Consider the following 9,727-nt stretch of genomic DNA (forward strand, 5'->3'; position numbering starts at 1 on the left):
ATATGTCCATTAAATGTAAACAATAAATATACAACCTACACAAAGTTATACAACATACACTTGTTTTGAGCGATAAAAGCGTACAACATATAAAAAGCATACAACTTACATATGTAATTCGACATCAACAATTATATAAACTACACAAAGATACACATATCCTACACATGCATAGGTTATATGTTTTTCGTATGTAGGCTATATGTTTTTTTATTCTTATAACAAGTGTAAGCTATATGTTTTTGTGTAGATTGTATATTTTTTATTGACATTTAATGCAAACACGTGTAAGATAGTTTTTTGTATTATTCATCACAATGTAACTACGTGTTGATGGATATTGATATGCAGAGTTTGAAGAAATTGGTTTTGAATAAAAAAATTAATGTATGAATAAATTGTATTTGTGTAAGATAAAATTTTCGTGTGTAGGTTATATGTTTTCGTGTGCGTGTGCATTCCATTGATGATAAATTTTGTGTGTAGGTTATATGTTTTTCATGTGTAGGTTATATGTTGTCTTATTCTTATAACAAGTGTAGATTATACGTTTTTGTGTTGGTTGTATGTTTTTTGTTGATTTTTAATGCAAACACATGTAAAATAGTTTTTTGGTATTATTCATTATAATGTAAGTATGTTTTGATGGATATTTGTAACACCACGTCTCAAACCCTATAGGTTTTAGCTTAAAATACTAACTTTTATAAGTATAGGGGCTAAACTGCAAATTTTGAAAATCTTGTTCCGCCGCGGTACGCGACGGAGTATCCATCAACCCATCGCGGTATGCGATGGGGTTGCTGAGTCAGTGGACACGTGTTGAACACCGTGTCGACACGTGGCGTAATATGACAGGCCACGTGTCACAACCGCATAAGGCGGTGTAAAAAGGCGGCGTCGCAGTACGCGACCAGCCCTAAAGGACCGGGCGCGGTACGCGACGGGGTCCAGAATCAGCCTATAAAAGGGGGTGACGGGTATTGAGCTCTCCTCATCCCATTTCACCTCCACTTTCACACACATAACCTCGTAAGGCGTGCCCCGTTGCCGAAGCAAGCCGGTGTGTTGTTTTCTCGAAGTTCGTGCAAGAAAAGAAGTCATAATCGAGTAGCAATTATATAAGCGAGTAGATCAAGATCCTGCATTTTTATTATTATCAATCTAAGCATTCAATCTAAGGTAGGAGTTAAGTTTAAGTTATTTGAATTATAGCTTAGACTATCAATCGAGGCTATGGCCACCTTGATCGTATTTTACAAACATTCATTCACAATCATGTTTTCATAAACGTTACTTCATGATGAAGTAAAGTTAAACAAAAAAATTATATTTTGACGGGCATGTAGTAACTGGAAGGGGGATAGCACTAGTAGTAAGTTTCTTGCCTAAGGAAAAGTAATTCGTACAAATCCCAATCAACCGAGGGACCCGTTTACTTACCTGGAGAAACTAACCAACGTGTTAGAACCTATTAGGCCAAAGCATGCTATATCAAACGTCACATAAAACCAAGTGTTTTCATTCCCAATCAAAAGTAAACGATTTCAAGGTTAGGCTTTCAATCATAGCTTAACATCATTCAAATCATTCATACGAACCTATTCGTGTATAGGTTAAGTATCATTCACAATCAATCAATCAGTCAAGGTTTTCAACACCGACGGTACAGGTGAATACGTTAACCTTTATATTAGTCAAAACATATTTATACTCAATAAGACGAACGGGTGTTTGTCTTAACGAGTCAATCAATTGTCTACATGAGATCGAGTAATCTCTAAAACTTTATAATACAAAGTAGAAAATAAAGTCAACTCAGACCAAATACACATGTGTCTGGATCCAAACATAACCGTTCAGCCTAATCATTCTAAGGCTACATGGCCGTGGGCTAATGGTCATAACTAGTCTCCCGGTAAGGACTACGTGGCTCGGGAACAATTGTGTGTGTAGGGCAGTGGTACATAGACCATAAGTAGATATGCTTCTGCTGAGCTTGTAGAGAAAACTATATTTGTATTATAATGTCATTCAAAATGTTTTATGGAGTCATACGTGTTCACCAGCATATAGCTGACGTATTTTTTCAACCCATTGCAGGTAATTAAGCATTAGTAGCATTAGCAAGGATTGGAGTCTTATGAAGATAGAAGCGCGTTAAAGATGGCTCCGTTTTTGTTAAACAAATCCTTGTATTATGAAATCTATATTTTGTAAACCAATACTCGGGTATTTAATTCCCGAGTAAATTTTCAATGTAAATTATTATTATATTCAAACCTAAAGTATTCCGCTAAAATTAACCCATAAACTTTGATATATTTACAAAACATGTACCAACTTGTGGTCACACGCCTAGGCCCTAAGTCGGGGTGTGACAATATTAATATATTGAGTTGGAAGAAATTAGTTTTGGATATAAAAAATTTTAATGTATGAATAAATTATACTTGTGTAGAATAAAAATTCAAGACACAAAAAATAAGTTATAAAAAAATGAGTTGTTAATATTTTTCAATTATAATAATTTAATTAGTTATATTAAGTAAGTAGATAAGTACTATGGTTTATTAGTTATATTAATTGAAGAAAGAGAATTATTGATATTTTCTTTATTTAACTTTAAACATTTAAAATTTAAAACAAAACTAGTTGCTCATATTTATTTCTCGCATATGTTACAGTAAAATCATTTCTCTTTTAAACCATCCCATATATATATATATAGCATTTTGTAATTAATGTAATTGATTTTGTTTGTTTCTAGTTCAACAATCTAGACACAAGACACTGAATTATAGAAATGATTGTTTTCTATTGTAGATATTTCATGTTTATTGTTTGAATCAATCTCTAATAATGACCATTTACAGTGGTTTTTAATATGTATGATATATGTTTCATATATAAAACAGATTACCAGCCTTGGTTAGTTGGGCTATTTATTGTATTTACTAATTTGGCATCTCGGTTTTGTACCCATGCTCGATTCTCAGCGCATATACTATTTTAATTTAACAAAAAACAAGGTTTTGCCGGCTCAACGGGGGGTTCACCGGCTCCGGTTGGACCGCAAACCGACGAACCCCGCCGGTTTATTAGAAAACGGGTTTATGCCACGAACCAGACCGGCTTATATACCAGGCCCCGGACAGACCGGTCGAACCGGCCGGTCCGGTCCGGGATTAAAAACACTTATGCCTACTTTTCCCTTCTTTTAATTATTTTAATAAATGATCTTTTGGTCATTTTTACAAACTTATCATAATGTTTGGTACGCGAGTTTGTGTTTGACACTAAACTTTTTACATAATGAGAACCACATAATCCAAACCGGAAACTTTAGAGACTTATACCATAATCCAAAGAAGTTATCTACCTATACTATTAAAACAAAACATTTTTTTCACATGTCATTTAACTAGGTTATCCACATATGATGCAAAGTATAAAATTTCAATAAATAAATTATCCACCTAATAAACAATTTAATTTTGAACATTAACTCAAGTTGGAGAAGGTTTCTAAATAAATCGTTATAATCACCATTTATTGAGTAATAAAGGAAATTAATTGTCTTCATTGTTATTTTTTTAAAATTTGAGACTTTGTTATATTTTATTTTGAATTTTGGGAAATTATTTATGAACGTTTGGACCGAATGTTTGGATTGAAATGGTGGTTTAAATCACGATTTTTGGATTTTTATTGTTGCTTTATTAAACGTTTTAACTCTAAAGTTATAATTATTATATCCATGTTTGTAGCATTCTTTATGTTGTATACTTAAATGTTTTATAAGTTCAATAAAAATAGTTTTATAACAAACAACTTATGTTATAGTATTTACATGTTTACGCTTCATAATTTACAGCGTATGGCTTTAGTAGATGATAAAGTTTTAATTAATATGTCATCTTGTTTCATGATATAAGTTAAAAATATTTTTTTAAATTGTTATTTTTTCTCTGTTAATTAAAACAACAATGTGATTTTATACCTTATAATAATAATGTTTGATTATCTAACGTTTACAATCATTAAAATGTATAACACACACACATAGAAAAATGGTTCAAATAAAAATAAAGAGTTTTATAATAATGAGAAGAACCAATATATTTTTGACATGTGGTATTAAAACCTATGGTGAAAGAACAATTTTAGAAAACTATGTCGGTTATAATGATGAAAGAGTAATTTTAGGAAACTATGACGGCTTTTGGTAATTTTAAATCTCAAATGTTGATTAACATGATCAAATGACTATGATTTATTCCCAGTCTTCCTAAAAAACTACTTGATTTCAAAATAACCATACCATATATATATATATATACATATATATATATATATATATATATATATATATATATATATATATATATAGGGTAAGGATCCTAAGAGAACCCTTTACAAATTGAGAACTTTGAAAACCATTTTGGACCACTAAAAACACCTTTAAAAAAAGTATTTAAAAAAATCATAAAACAAAAAATAATAAAAATTTAAAAAAAGTAAAAAAACCAAAATTCTTATATTTCATTCCGGTTTTATTAAAAAAAACGTTGTATTATACACACATGTATAATTTTATTTGATCTTTAGTTACGTAATATACACATAAGTACAACATCATTTATCTTAAATCATACACATGTGTACAAAAAAAACATGTAAATGTACATATATGTATATATTATACATATGTGTATATAATTGAGCTAAACCGAGTTTTTTTTATGAAACCGGGATGATAAAATAAGAATTTTGGTTTTTTTACTTTTTTGATCTTTGTGTTTTATTTTATTTTATGATTTTTTTTATTTTTGGGTCTAAAATGGTTCTCATAGTTCTCAATTTCAAAAAGGTTCTATCATGATCCTGATCCCATATATATATATATATATATATATGGGTGAGATCTAGAGAGAAATCCTCTTAAAGAGAGAACTAGAGAACTACTAAAAAATTATTTTTAATTATTTTAAAAAAATATTTTGTGATTTTTTTTCTTTACTCCTTCTAATAATATGATATTGATACTAAAAAAAAACCTTGTCGGTGTAGTACTGTAGTGCATATGTGCACTAATGCCTATTTCATATATACAATAGTGTTTTATTGCATATAATACAACACAATTGCATTATCCAATACACACTATTGAATATATGCAAATACGATACTAATAATTGTATGCATAACACATTATCGCATATATGTAATACAACACTAATGCACATATGCACTATATCGATTTTTTTTTTATTTTTTGTATATAATATAACACTATTGCAAATATACAATACAAACAACTATGTATATGCTATTCAAAACTATTTCAAATATCAAAATGCACACTATTGCACATATGCATTATAAAAAAAGTTGGTGTATTGCATTGCATATATGCATTACTCGTTAATTTTTTTTTATTTTTATATTTTTTTGTGGTGAAGAATAACAACATATAAGAAGGATAAAAGAAAAAAATTTTAATTTTTTTTAATAAAATTAAAAATACTTCATTATTAGTTCTCTCCATAAAATGGAGTTCTCTCATGATCCTCTCCTTATATATATGATGAATATCACTACAGAACTTTTAAATTATTTAAGAACTTGAAGGAACCTTTAAAATTAACGTCTTTTATACTTTTTTTTGTATGTTAGTATTTTTTGAGTGTAGTTTTATCACTTTTTATATCTATATTTACGATTATATTTATGAAAATTAGTTTTTACACATATCTAAACTTTTTTTTGCATATATGTAAATTTGTTATTATATAAATTTTACACATTTGTAAACTTGTGATTTATATATGTAATAACAAATTTATATATAAAATATGGTAAAACTAATCTCAAACAATGTTAATATATGAAAAAAATTAAAAAAATGTTTGTTTCTTATGAGTTCCTAGAAGTTCTTAATTTTTTTGGAGTTCTCAAATGATACTAACCCTATATATATATATATATATATATATATAGGGGTGAGTTATAATAAAAAGAAATAGTTTTCTATAAAGAGTAAAAATAAATCTAAGCCCTTTAATCTATGATCTAGTGGTTGAGATTGGTAGTTTTTAAACTATCAAATAGTTTCCTAGGATCTAGGATTTTGGCTAAATAGTTTCCTAACTCTAAATTTTATGTTATTCATACTCTTCCTATAAACTATGTCTTTTTATTTTAACCATTTTCTATATATATATATATATATGAGTGAGTTATTGTACAATAATAGCTTATCATACATTATGTGTGCGAGAAAATTAGACGTCGATTTCAATTTAACGCGGTGACAATTTTGTAATTAACCAAAACTTAATTCCCAATCTAATTCATTGATTACATTCTTCCTTGATTTCGTTGCGTGTGAAATTACGTTGCAATCAAAATTGATTTTGTTTCAAATCAAAATCAAAATTTTGTTTTTCAATTTACGTTCTCATTGGTTTGTAGATTACTCAATTAGTTCAACTAATTCAATAATTAAGATGGAGTATTGCAAACTGACATAGATTCAAACTAAAATAAATATAGAAATTACCCCATAATGCTATTATTAGTTCTTGTTGGAGTAATTTTGATGGTGATGGATTTGAGGGTAAATTAATACGCTCAATTAAAATCACAATTAACTTAAATTAATACGCTCAGTTAATATGGCCAATTAATACGCTTAATGAAAAAAATAAGAGTTTTGATTCTAATTAATAGGTTGAATTAAAATCTCATTTAATACGCTTACACTAATACGCATAATTGAGAATATCACATTACGTAATGAATCAGATTATGCTCTGTTTAATATAGAAATTGAATCAAATTACGGAACGCCGAGCATATCTTTTTAAAATCATGAGCGTAATATTTGTTTGGAAAGCTTATCAAAATTAAAATGGAAGCATGAGGTGGGTTTGGAAGGCTACCAATATAGTTTCGAGTGGCCCGAGTCCTACCTCGGTTAGAAATAGGAATAAGCTTTGTTAGATAGATGGAATAGCAAACTAAAACTACTTTAAACGCTCAAGGCTATTACGCTCATGTAATAATACGTTGACATTTACGCTCATAAACACATATACTCAAGAAATTGATTCAATAAAATTCAATTATGCTCAAATCAGAATCACGCTCCAAAAACAATTTATTCAAATTTCAAACTATGCTCTGTTTTACGAATGCTAATTTACACTCTGTTCTAATCATTTGTTTCACAAAATCATCAATTTACGAACTAAAAACTAAACGAAATCGATTTCACAAACCATTAACTTCGATATGGAATTCCAATTCGTTTTTTGTTTTGATTTTGGTCGGCAATTTTGGAATACAATTCTGATCCACGATTTCACGACGATTGAATTATGGCACATGCGTGATAGCAACGGTTGATTAGAACGAAACCGAATTGAATGAATTATGGCATAAACCCGTTTTCTAATAAATCGGCCATGTTCGCCGGTTTGCGGTCCAACCGGAGCCGGTGAACCGCAGGTCGAGCCGGCAAAACCTTGTTTTTTGTTAAATTAAAATAGTGTATACGCTGAGAATCGAGCAGGGGTACAAAACGGAGATGCCAAACTAGTAAATACAATAAATAGCCTAACTAACCAAAGCTGGTAATGTTTTATATATGAAACATATATCATACATATTAAAAACCACTATAAATGGCCATTATTAGAGATTGATTCAAACCATAAACATGGAATATCTACAATAGAAAACAATCATTTATATAATTCAGTGTCTCATGTCTAGATTGTTGGATTAGAAACAAACAAAATCAATTACATTAATTATAAAATGCTAAATATAAATATAATATGGTTCAATAGAGAAATGATATTACTTTAAGAAATGCGAGAAATGAATATGGGTCACTAGTTTTATTTTAAATTTTAAATGCTTAAAGCTAAGTAAAGAAAGTATTAATCGTTCTCTTTCTTCAATTAATATAACTAATAAACCATAGTACTTATCTACTTAATTGATATAACTAATTAAATTATTATAATTGGAAAATATTAAGAACTCATTTATTTTTATAACTTATTTTTTGTGTCTTGAATTTTTATCCTACACAAGTATAATTTATTCATACATTAAAATTTCTTTCTATCCAAAACTAATTTCTTCCAACTCAATATATTAATATCCATCAAAACATACTTATATTATAATGAATAATACCAAAAAACTATTTTACATGTGTTTGCATTAAAAATCAACAAAAAAACATACAACCTACACAAAAACGTATAATCTACACTTGTTCTAAGATATAAGACAACATATAGCCTACACACGAAAAACATATAACTTACACACAAAATTTATCATCAATGAAATGCACACGCACACGAAAACATATAACCTACACACGAAAATTTTATCTTACACAAATGCAATTTATTCATACAGTAAATTCTTTTTATTCAAAACCAATTTCTTCAAACTCAACATATCAATATCTATCAACACGTAGTTACATTGTGATTAATAATACAAAAAACTATCTTACACATGTTTGCATTAAATGTCAATAAAGAATATACAATATAAACAAAAACATATAACGTACATTTGTTCTAAGAATAAAAAAACATATAAACTACATACGAAAAACATATAACTTACGCATGTGTGGGATATGTGTATCTTTGTGTAGTTTGTATAATTGTTGATGTCGAATTACATATGTAAGTTGTATGCTTTTTGTATGTTGTACGCTTTTATCGCCCAAAACAAGTGTATGTTATATAACTTTGTGTAGGTTGTATATTTATTGTTTACATTTAATGGACACATTTGTATGATATTTTTTTATTATTATTTATCACAATAATTTTTATAGACATACCAATTGAAAAAATATATATATTATGTTTTGATATTTAGTGTTAAAAAACATGCTAATAAATTGAGTGGAAATTATTTTTTTAATATAAAGAATAGTATTATATGAATAAATTGTATTTATGTTGAATAAAATTAAGAACGTGTAGATAAAAAATAAAACTAAAGTAGTGTTTTTATCTTTTAAGTTATTATAGTTAAATGAGTTAATGGCCATTTTCATCCCTATGGTTTGCTACTTTCGCCACTTTAGTCCAAAATTTTTAATTTTGTCAATTTAGTCCTCATAGTTTTAAATATTAGCCAATTACGTTCCATCCATCTAACGGCATCCAGCTATGCCGTTAGTTTAAGGGTATTTTTGTCTTTCTCCTTTTAATTTTGAGTTAATGGTCATTTTAGTCCATGTGGTTTGATATCTTTGCCAATTCAGTCCAAAGTTTGAAAATTTGTCAATTTAATGTTCAGTTTAATTCAGTTTTTTTTATTTTTTATGTTTTTTGTTTATAACCCTGAAGAGCATAATTCAAGCCCAAACCCATCGAGCAACCTCAAATACTGGTATGCATTTACTCTGTTGATAACAGTAATCATAACCCCCCCCCTTATATTTAGTTTCTAGACATTTCCTAAAATCTTCTCCATGGTGGAATTCAATTGTAAAGTGGCCAAGGTAATTCCCTGAAACCGAATTATACAGAAAAAACTAAAAATTATTTTGTAGATTTATGTAATAGTTGATTACGACCCAGATTTTCGTTATGATATGTTAATCTCTAAACCCTAAATATTATGCATTCATCAAAAAAACGATTTTTAGTTTTTGCGTACAATTCGGTTTCACGGA

This window comes from Bidens hawaiensis, unplaced genomic scaffold (assembly GCF_021521415.1).
Source record: "Bidens hawaiensis isolate Kalapana, Puna unplaced genomic scaffold, B.hawaiensis_p1.1 tig00011436_1, whole genome shotgun sequence".
NCBI classification, from domain to species: domain Eukaryota; kingdom Viridiplantae; phylum Streptophyta; class Magnoliopsida; order Asterales; family Asteraceae; genus Bidens; species Bidens hawaiensis.